The sequence below is a fragment of the Urocitellus parryii genome, chromosome 8 (genome assembly GCF_045843805.1).
Source record: "Urocitellus parryii isolate mUroPar1 chromosome 8, mUroPar1.hap1, whole genome shotgun sequence".
Taxonomy (NCBI): domain Eukaryota; kingdom Metazoa; phylum Chordata; class Mammalia; order Rodentia; family Sciuridae; genus Urocitellus; species Urocitellus parryii.
In genome coordinates, this window is record NC_135538.1 from 91,918,007 (window position 1) to 91,927,925 (window position 9,919).

The window sequence follows — 9,919 nt, forward strand, 5'->3', positions numbered from 1 at the left end:
CGCCTGCTGGGTAGGCGGACCTTTGACTGACCAGCAGAGCAGACTTGGGCCTGCCAGCATGGTAGACGGATCACACTAATTGGAGGAGGATCACAGCCACTACCTGCCCTGAAAGGGTGATTTTTCAACTATACAAGAGCAATATAAATAAATAGAGGGAAAATATCAAAGACACAACAATTTCACCAAGCAGAAAGAAACGCCAGCAGTATGAAACGACAAGGAAAGAAAGGACCACAGGCAATGCAGGTCAACTCAACTGTAGAAGAGGTAATAGCTGCAACAGACGGAATGTCAGATAGAAAGCTCAGGACATACATGCTTCAGATGATCTGGAGTCTCAAGGAAGACATGAGACAGCAAAATCAGACAATGAAAGATCACATTGACAAACAAATCCAGGAAGTAAAAGATCAATTTCACAGGGAGATAGAGGTAATAAAAAACAAACAAATAGAAATCCTAGAAATGCAGGAAACAATAAACCAACTTAAAAACTCAATTGAGAATACTACCAGCAGAGTGGATCACTTAGAAGATAGAACATCAGACAATGAAGACAGAGTATTTCAACTTGAAAAGAACATAGATAGCTCAGCAAGTCTACTAAGAAACCATGAGCAGAACACTCAAGAACTATGGGATAATATCAAAAGACCAAACTTAAGAGTCATTGGGATACAGGAAGGCACAGAGCTCCAAACCAAAGGATTAAGCAATCTATTCAGTAAAATAATACAAGAAAACTTCCCAGACTTGAAGAATGAGACAGAATCCCAAATCCTAGAAGCCTACAGGACTCCGAATGTGCAAAATCATAAGAGATCCACACCTAGACACATTATAATGAAAATGTCCAACATACAGAATAAGGAGAGAATTTTAAAAGCTACAAGGGAAAGGAAGCAGATTACATTTAGGGGTAAACCAATCAGGATAGCAGCTGATCTCTCAACACAGACTCTAAAAGCTAGAAGATCCTGGAATAACATATTTCAAACGCTAAAAGAAAATGGGTTCCAACCAAGAATCGGGTATCCCGCGAAATTAAGCTTCAGGATGGAAGATGAAATTAAAACATTCCACGACAAACAAAAGTTAAAAGAATTTGCAGCTAGAAAACCATCTCTTCAAAAAATCCTTGGCAAAACACTACAGGAAGAGGAAATGGAAAACAACAATGAAAACCAACAGTGGGAGGTAGGACACTAAAGGGGGGAAAATAATCAAAGAGGAAAACAAATCAGGTTGAATAGCATTAATAAACAAACTATGGCTGGAAGAACAAACCATATCTCAACAATAACCCTAAATGTTAATGGCTTAAACTCACCAATTAAGAGACACAGTCTAGTTGAATGGATCACAAAACAAGACCCAACAATATGCTGCCTGCAGGAGACGCATTTGATAGGAAAAGATATACATAGACTGAAGGTGAAAGGTTGGGAAAAATCATATCACTCATATGGACTGCGGAAACAAGCAGGAGTGTCCATACTCATATCAAATAAAATAGATTTCAAGCCAAAGTTAATCAAAAGGGATAAAGAGGGACACTACATACTGCTCAAGGGAACCATACACCAACAAGACATAACAATCATAAATATATATGCCCCAAACAACGGGGCTGCTATGTTCATCAAGCAAACTCTTCTCAAGTTCAAGAATCTAATAGACCACCATACAATAATCATGGGAGACTTTAACACACCTCTCTCACCACTGGACAGATCTTCCAAACAAAAGCTGAATAAGGAAACTATAGAACTCAATAATACAATTAACAACCTAGACTTAATTGACACATATAGAATATACCACCCAACATCAAGCAGCTACACTTTTTTCTCAGCAGCACATGGATCCTTCTCAAAAATAGATCATATATTATGTCACAGGGAAACTCTTAGACAATATAAAGGAGTAGAGATAATACCATGCATCTTATCTGATCACAATGGAATGAAACTGAAAATCAATGATAAAAGAAGGAAGGAAAAATCATGCATCACTTGGAGAATGAACAATAGGTTACTGAATGATCAATGGGTTTTAGAAGACATCAAGGAGGAAATTAAAAAATTCTTAGAGTTAAATGAAAACACAGACACAACATATCGGAATCTATGGGACACATTGAAAGCAGTTCTAAGAGGAAAATTCATTGCTTAGAGTGCATTCCTTAAAAAAAGAAAAAAAACCAACAAATAAATGATCTCATACTTCATCTCAAAATCCTAGAAAAAGAAGAGCAAAACAACAGCAAAAGAAGTAGAAGGCAAGAAATAATTAAAATCAGAGCTGAAATTAATGAAATCGAAACAAAAGAAACAATTGAAAAAATTGACAAAACTAAAAGTTGGTTCTTTGAAAAAATAAATAAAATTGACAGACCCTTAGCCATGCTAATGAAGAGAAGAAGAGAGAGAACTCAAATTACCAGCATACGGGATGAAAGAGGCAATATCACAACAGACACTTCAGAAATACAGAAGATAATCAGAAATTATTTTGAATCCTTATACTCCAATAAAATAGAAGATAGTGAAGGCATCGATAAATTTCTAAAGTCATATAATCTGCCCAGATTGAGTCAGGAGGATATAGACAACCTAAACAAACCAATATCAATTGAGGAAATAGAAGAAACCATCAAAAGATTACCATCTAAGAAAAGCCCAGGACCGGACGGGTATACAGCAGAGTTTTACAAAACCTTTAAAGAGGAACTAATACCAATACTTTTCAAGCTATTTCAGGAAATAGAAAAAGAGGGAGAACTACCAAATTCATTCTACGAGGCTAACATCACCCTGATTCCGAAACCAGACAAAGACACTTCAAAGAAAGAAAATTACAGACCAATATCTCTAATGAACCTAGATGCAAAAATCCTCAATAAAATTCTGGCAAATCGGATACAAAAACATATCAAAAAAATTGTGCACCATGATCAAGTAGGATTCATCCCTGGTATGCAAGGTTGGTTCAATATACGGAAATCAATAAATGTTATTCACCACATCAATAGACTTAAAAATAAGAACCATATGATCATCTCGATAGATGCGGAAAAACCATTCGACAAAGTACAGCATCCCTTTATGTTCAAAACTCTTGAAAAACTAGGGATAACAGGAACATACCTCAACATTGTAAAAGCAATTTATGCTAAGCCTCAGGCTAGCATCATTCTGAATGGAGAAAAATTGAAGGCATTCCCTCTAAGATCTGGAACAAGACAGGGATGCCCTCTTTCACCACTTCTGTTCAACATAGTTCTCGAAACACTGGCCAGAGCAATTAGACAGATGAAAGAAATTAAAGGCATAAAAATAGGAAAAGAAAAATTAAATTATCACTATTTGCAGATGACATGATTCTATACCTAGCAGACCCAAAAGGGTCTACAAAGAAACTATTAGAGCTAATAAATGAATTCAGCAAAGTGGCAGGTTATAAAATCAACACGCATAAATCAAAGGCATTCCTGTATATCAGCGACAAATCCTCTGAAATGGAAACGAGGACAACCACGCCGTTCACAATATCCTCAAAAAGAATAAAATACTTGGGAATCAACCTAACAAAAGAGGTGAAAGACTTATACAATGAAAACTACAGAACCCTAAAAAGAGAAATTGAAGAAGACCTTAGAAGATGGAAAAATATACCCTGTTCATGGATAGGCAGAACTAACATCATCAAAATGGCGATATTACCAAAAGTTCTCTATAGGTTTAATGCAATGCCAATCAAAATCCCAACGGCATTTCTTGTAGAAACGGAGAAAGCAATCATGAAATTCATATGGAAGAATAAAAGACCCAGAATGGCAAAAACAATACTAAGCAGGAAGTGTGAATCAGGTGGTATAGCGATTCCAGATCTCAAACTATACTACAGAGCAATAGTAACAAAAACAGCATGGTACTGGTACCAAAACAGGTGGGTGGACCAATGGTACAGAATAGAGGACACAGAAACCAACCCACAAAACTACAACTTTCTTATATTTGATAAAGGGGCTAAAAGCATGCAATGGAGGAAGGATAGCATCTTCAACAAATGGTGCTGGGAAAACTGGAAATCCATATGCAACAAAATGAATCTGAATCCCTTTCTCTCGCCAAGCACAAAAGTTAACTCAAAATGGATCAAGGAGCTTGATATCAAATCAGAGACACGGCATCTGATAGAAGAAAAAGTTGGCTATGACCTACATGCTGTGGGGTCAGGCTCCAAATTCCTCAATAGGACACCCATAGCATAAGAGTTAACATCTAGAAACAACAAATGGGACTTACTTAAACTAAAAAGTTTTTTCTCAGCAAAAGAAACAATAAGAGAGGTAAATAGGGAGCCTACATCATGGGAACAAATCTTTACTCCTCACACTTCAGATAGAGCCCTAATATCCAGAGTATATAAAGAACTCAGAAAATTAGACAATAAGATAACAAATAACCCAATCAACAAATGGGCCAAGGACTTGAACAGACACTTCTCATAGGAGGACATACAATCAATCAATAAGTACATGAAAAAATGCTCACCATCTCTAGCAGTCAGAGAAATGCAAATCAAAACCACCCTAAGATACCATCTCACTCCAGTAAGATTGGCAGCCATTATGAAGTCGAACAACAATAAGTGCTGGCGAGGTTGTGGGGAAAAGGGTACACTTGTACATTGTTGGTGGGACTGCAAATTGGTGCAGCCAATTTGGAAAGCAGTATGGAGATTTCTTGGAAAGCTGGGAATGGAACCACCATTTGACCCAGCCATTCCCCTTCTCGGTCTATTCCCTAAAGACCTAAAAAGAGCATGCTACAGGGACACTGCTACATCGATGTTCATAGCAGCACAATTCACAATAGCAAGACTGTGGAACCAACCTAGATGCCCTTCAACAGACGAATGGATTAAAAAAATGTGGCATTTATACACAATGGAGTATTACTCTGCAATAAAAAATGACAAAATCATAGAATTTGGTGGGAAATGGATGGCATTAGAGCAGATTATGCTAAGCGAAGCTAGCCAAGCCCTAAAAAACAAATGCCAAATGTCTCCTTTGATATAAGGAGAGTAACTAAGAACAGACTAGGGAAGAAGAGCACGAGAAGAAGACCAACATTAAACAAGGATGAGAGGTGGGAGGGAAAGGGAGAGAAAAGGGAAATTGCATGGAAATGGAAGGAGACCCTCAGGGTTATACAAAATTACATACAAGAGGAAGTGAGGGGAAAGGGAAAAACAGTACAAGGGGGAGGAATGAATTACAGTAGTGGGGGTAGAGAGAGAAGAGGGGAGGGGAGGGGAGGGGAGGGGGGATAGTGGAGGATAGGAAAGGCAGCAGAATACAACAGACATGAGTTTATCAATATGTAAAGCAATGAAGTGTAACTGATGTGATTCTGCAAGCTGTATACGGGGTAAAATGGGAGCTCATAACCCGCTTGAATCAAAATGTGAAATATGATATATCAAGAACTATGTAATGGTTTGAACAACCAACATTAAAAAAATAAATTAAAAAAAAAGAAGCAAATTGTCTAAGAATTTAGCGTTAGTTTGATATTAGCATGAAATCAATGTGTATATAAATACTTTCAGAAATAATAAAAAGTAACATATTTATATTTAATCAACACAGGACCAGATCTGTTTTATCTTTATTTTTACCATAAGGTAATAAACAATCTGGGAACATTGGCATGTGTCTGTAAACTCAGATGCTTGAGAGGCTGCGACAGGAGAATTGTGAGTTTAAGGCCAGCCTGTGTAAATTAGCAAGAACCCATGGTGTTGGGGATCACACTCCAGAGCTCATGTTTGGCAAGTGCTCTAGCACTGAGCTACTTCCCCATCCCCTGAGAATTTTATTCAGTGTGAGGCAGTGTTATACTAGATGTTAATCAAAGTCATTTTATAATAAGAAAAACATTGTAGACTGCATGAAGTTGAAGTCTTGCCCTTTCCTATAAAAAAAACCTCATGTTTCTCAAACATAATCATTTCATTTAGATAAGTTTTTCAAATGATGGGTCCATTCCCAGTCTTCTGAGAAATCTTCATAATTCTTTCCAAAGTGGTTGCATTAATTTTCTGTCCTACTAACAATGTATGCCTGCACCTTACTAACAAATGTATGCGTGCACCTTTCTCTCCATATCCTAACAAGTATTTACTGTTATTTGTATTTTTGATGATTCTCATTCTAATTGGAGTGAGATGAAATCTCAATGTCTATTTGATTTGCATTTCCTTAATTGCTAAAGATATTGATTTTTTTCATATATTTGTTGGCTATTTGCATTTCTTCTTTTGAGAAATGTCTTTCATATGCCCATTTTGATTAGGTTATTTGGTTGGTTTTTGGTGGAATTTTTTTGAAGGGAGGGGTGCTTTTCAATTCTTTATATAATCTGCTGTCATAAGAGTAGCTAGCAAAGATTTTTTCCTTTCTGTAAGCTCTTTCTTCAAGGCCATAACTATCCCACTCCTTTATATTTATCCAAAAGAACTAAAACCAGCATACCATATGAAGATGATATATGCATACCATCATTTGTAGTAGAGCAATTCACAATAACCAAGGTATGGAACCAGACCAGATGACCCTCAACAGATGAATGGAATAAGAAAATGTGGCATATGTACACAAAGGGTTTTACTCGGCCATAAAAAAGAATAAAATTATGTCATTTGCTGTTAAATGGATAGAACTGGAGAACATCATGCTAAGTGAAGTAAAACCAGCTCAAAAAGTCAAGGATTGAATGTTTCTTTCATATATGGAAGCAAGCGAGAAATAAGGAATTTTTTTTAAGGGGGAAGTGAATCTCATGTAAATAGAAATCATTGGAGTAGAAGAAGGGAATAGAGAGCACATGAGCAGGGATGAGAAAGGGGAGGAATTTCAGAATAAAATTGAACAAATTTTGCTATGTGAATATTTGAGTATATCACAATAAATTTCTTTTTTATGTATAACTATAATGCACAAATTTAAAAATGGTTTAATAGAAGGAAGACCAATAAAGTAGAGGTAGGGGATCAGGGTGAGTAAGGAAAAAAGGAGAGAGTAGTTCAGGGGATTGAAATGGATCGAATTATGTTATATGCAATTCATAAATATGTCAAAATTGAACCTCACAATCTTATCAAACTCTAATGCACTAATAATAACATATATTTTAAAAATTAACAAAAAAATTGAAAATGCAATTGGTTGCAATAAATTTGATTACTAAGGAATGAGTCATCATTTTGCTTCCCAGTTGAAGATTGATTAATCATATAAAATAAGAAATGAAGATTTATATGTATATATCTTCACATATTCATGTACCAAAAAAAGATTGTTTATTCCCATCTCTTGGATTTCAATTAGGGTTCAAAAGATGCAGAGATTTATTGATTTTTGATACAGGAAAAACAAAACAAAATTTATTAGACTATAAGTGTAAGTAAGAAAAAAAACTCCTGCATGTACCATCCAGAGGAATTTCTCAAAATAATCAGCCCATCCATTAATATGTACTACAAAGCTACAAATCCAGGTAAAGGTATCAGAAATTTAAAGCCCTTATAGAACTTGCCAGCTAATTGAGGAGATGAAATAAAATAAAAATGGTTCAAGGCACAAAAACAAACTTCTGAGAAGAAATTATGAAAGAAATAAACCATAAGTGATAGACAGTAACTATGGTGAAGGGCATTATTGTAGACAGGTTGTCAGGACAACAACTCTCAAAGGAGGTATTTGGATGAACACCTAAAGAATAGGGAGCATGCCACATAAAACACAGGAAAAGAACTGTCCAGATAGAAGTTTCAGAAAATAGAAGACAAAGATTGAACCTGGGCTTTTGGAAGCATAAAAGGGTGCCGAGACAGGTATGTAAGCATCATAGTCCATTTGGGCTTCTGTAGCAAAATACTATAGACTGGTTGCTTATAAACAACAAACATGTATTTATTTCCCCATCACAGAAGCTGAGAAGTCCAAGGTTAAAGTGCCAGTAGATCTTGTTATGGTGAGGGCTGGTTTCCTGGTTAGTCCTCTCAATATATCCCCAGTGATACAGAGACTATCTAGCTGGTTTATAAGGGCACTAAACTCATTCATGAAGACTTTGCCCCATGACCTAATCATATACTCTCAAAGACCACCCTTCTGAATATCATTCTATTGGGGAAATTTTTTTGACATACGAATTTGTGGAGACGTAAACAGTCGACAGCAACGAGTGAGCAAGGAAGAAAATCACAAATGTTGTTGCCAGGACCTGGATCATAAAAGGCCTTAGAAATATGAGAAAGTTTTGGATTTTCATTTCTAGATGTCTTAAGAAGCCATTGGAAAGTTTTAAACAGCCATTGGTGGGTCTTAAACAGACTTACATGTTTGGCTTAACCCATTTTGACTATAACAGAAGAGATTTTTGGATGGCTGTCATAGTAGTCATGATAAAAGATAATTAAGCAGAGAACAGAGTGATGGCAGTGGAGATAGAAATGACTGAGTGCATTTAAGTCTGTTCTGAGAAAAAAAATGGACAGAACTTGTTGGGAAGAGTGTGAGATGGGCAGAACCATGGACAACATTTAGATTTGTTTTACTTGTGTGAACGACAGAGTAGATGGTGCTGCCATGAGGAAGAACAGGGACGTAACAGAGTATTTTATAGGAGATCATAGGAAGGCAAACCAGAGTTTTATTTTGTGAAGATGAAGAAAAAGATGCCTATTTGACATCCAAATGGAAAGGACATGGAGACCACTGGATATATGATGGTGGTGCTCTGAGGAGGGATGAGGACTGAAGACATTATTGGGGAGTCATCAAACAGAGATGTAGGTTAAAAATATAGGACTGTAGATTGTCTAAAAAGAAAGTACACAAAAATAAAAGACAGTATAGATACAGAAAATAACTTAAATGGAAGGAGGCAAATCCTAGAGAATCCCTCCAGGATTCCAATCTTCAGGGTTTCGGTGGAGGAGATAAAGCCATATTAAATATGAATGCCACCCTTTGACAAATGCCCCCATCATCATTCAGCCCCTAGGTATTGCTCCTTGCATGATGTGTCATTGTGTTCACCTGAATTCCCCTCAAAAGCAGAACCTCAATAAAAATTTGCATTTAAGTTGTTTATTTTGGAAATATAAAACTCCCAAGAAACGGGAATTAAAGCCTTAGAAAGAATAAAATGGGGAAAGAAAGAAAGTCCATAGAAAAGCAGACGTGATGTTGAACATGGCCATGGGCGATTTTGCTTGATTTCATGAGGATCTTGGGAAGAGCTATATAATGGTTATGCCAGAATTATCTGCTCAAGAAGCTCAAGAGAAAACCACTTAAACATTGGCTCTTGGTTCATTTTGATTGAGAGTTTTCCCTCAGGACATTAATTTTCCCACACTTCTAGATTGTCATGCAATACTGGTGATATTGCTGACTCTCCCAGGCTTCTTAGGTTAGGCCTAAGTGGAAGAGAAACTGAAGCTCAAGGAAGGAGAGCTTAGTACATGAAGATCCCATAAAAATCACTGAAATGTCCACTCTGGTGTTAGCTTCCTCCAGGAGCCATTTTTACATCAAACAAGAATTGATACTTTGTTTATTCCACTATCTAGTGTGAGGTGGTATCCCAAATCTTCTCAGACCATTCACTGTTACAAGGATGACCTCTATGAGAAAGTCCAGAAATGCAAAAAAAATACTTATTGGAGAAAAGCATAGAGCAAATTAATAAGCCTACCTATAGCAAAACTAAAACTACACACTAGAACAAGCACAGAATGAGATCTTTCAACCTTTTTGTTAATACCAGAGGATCAAAAATCAAGTTTATTTCATCAGCAGTTGGGTCTCCTCCATTGCACTTTTCTTTCAAAT

The 9,919-nt window shown here is 36.5% G+C and overlaps 1 protein-coding gene across 1 annotated transcript in view; it reads left to right on the top strand.

Moving 5' to 3' along the window:
* Eys (EGF-like photoreceptor maintenance factor) overlaps positions 1-9,919 on the top strand; it is a 1,574,159-nt gene that overhangs the window by 1,441,615 nt on the left and 122,625 nt on the right.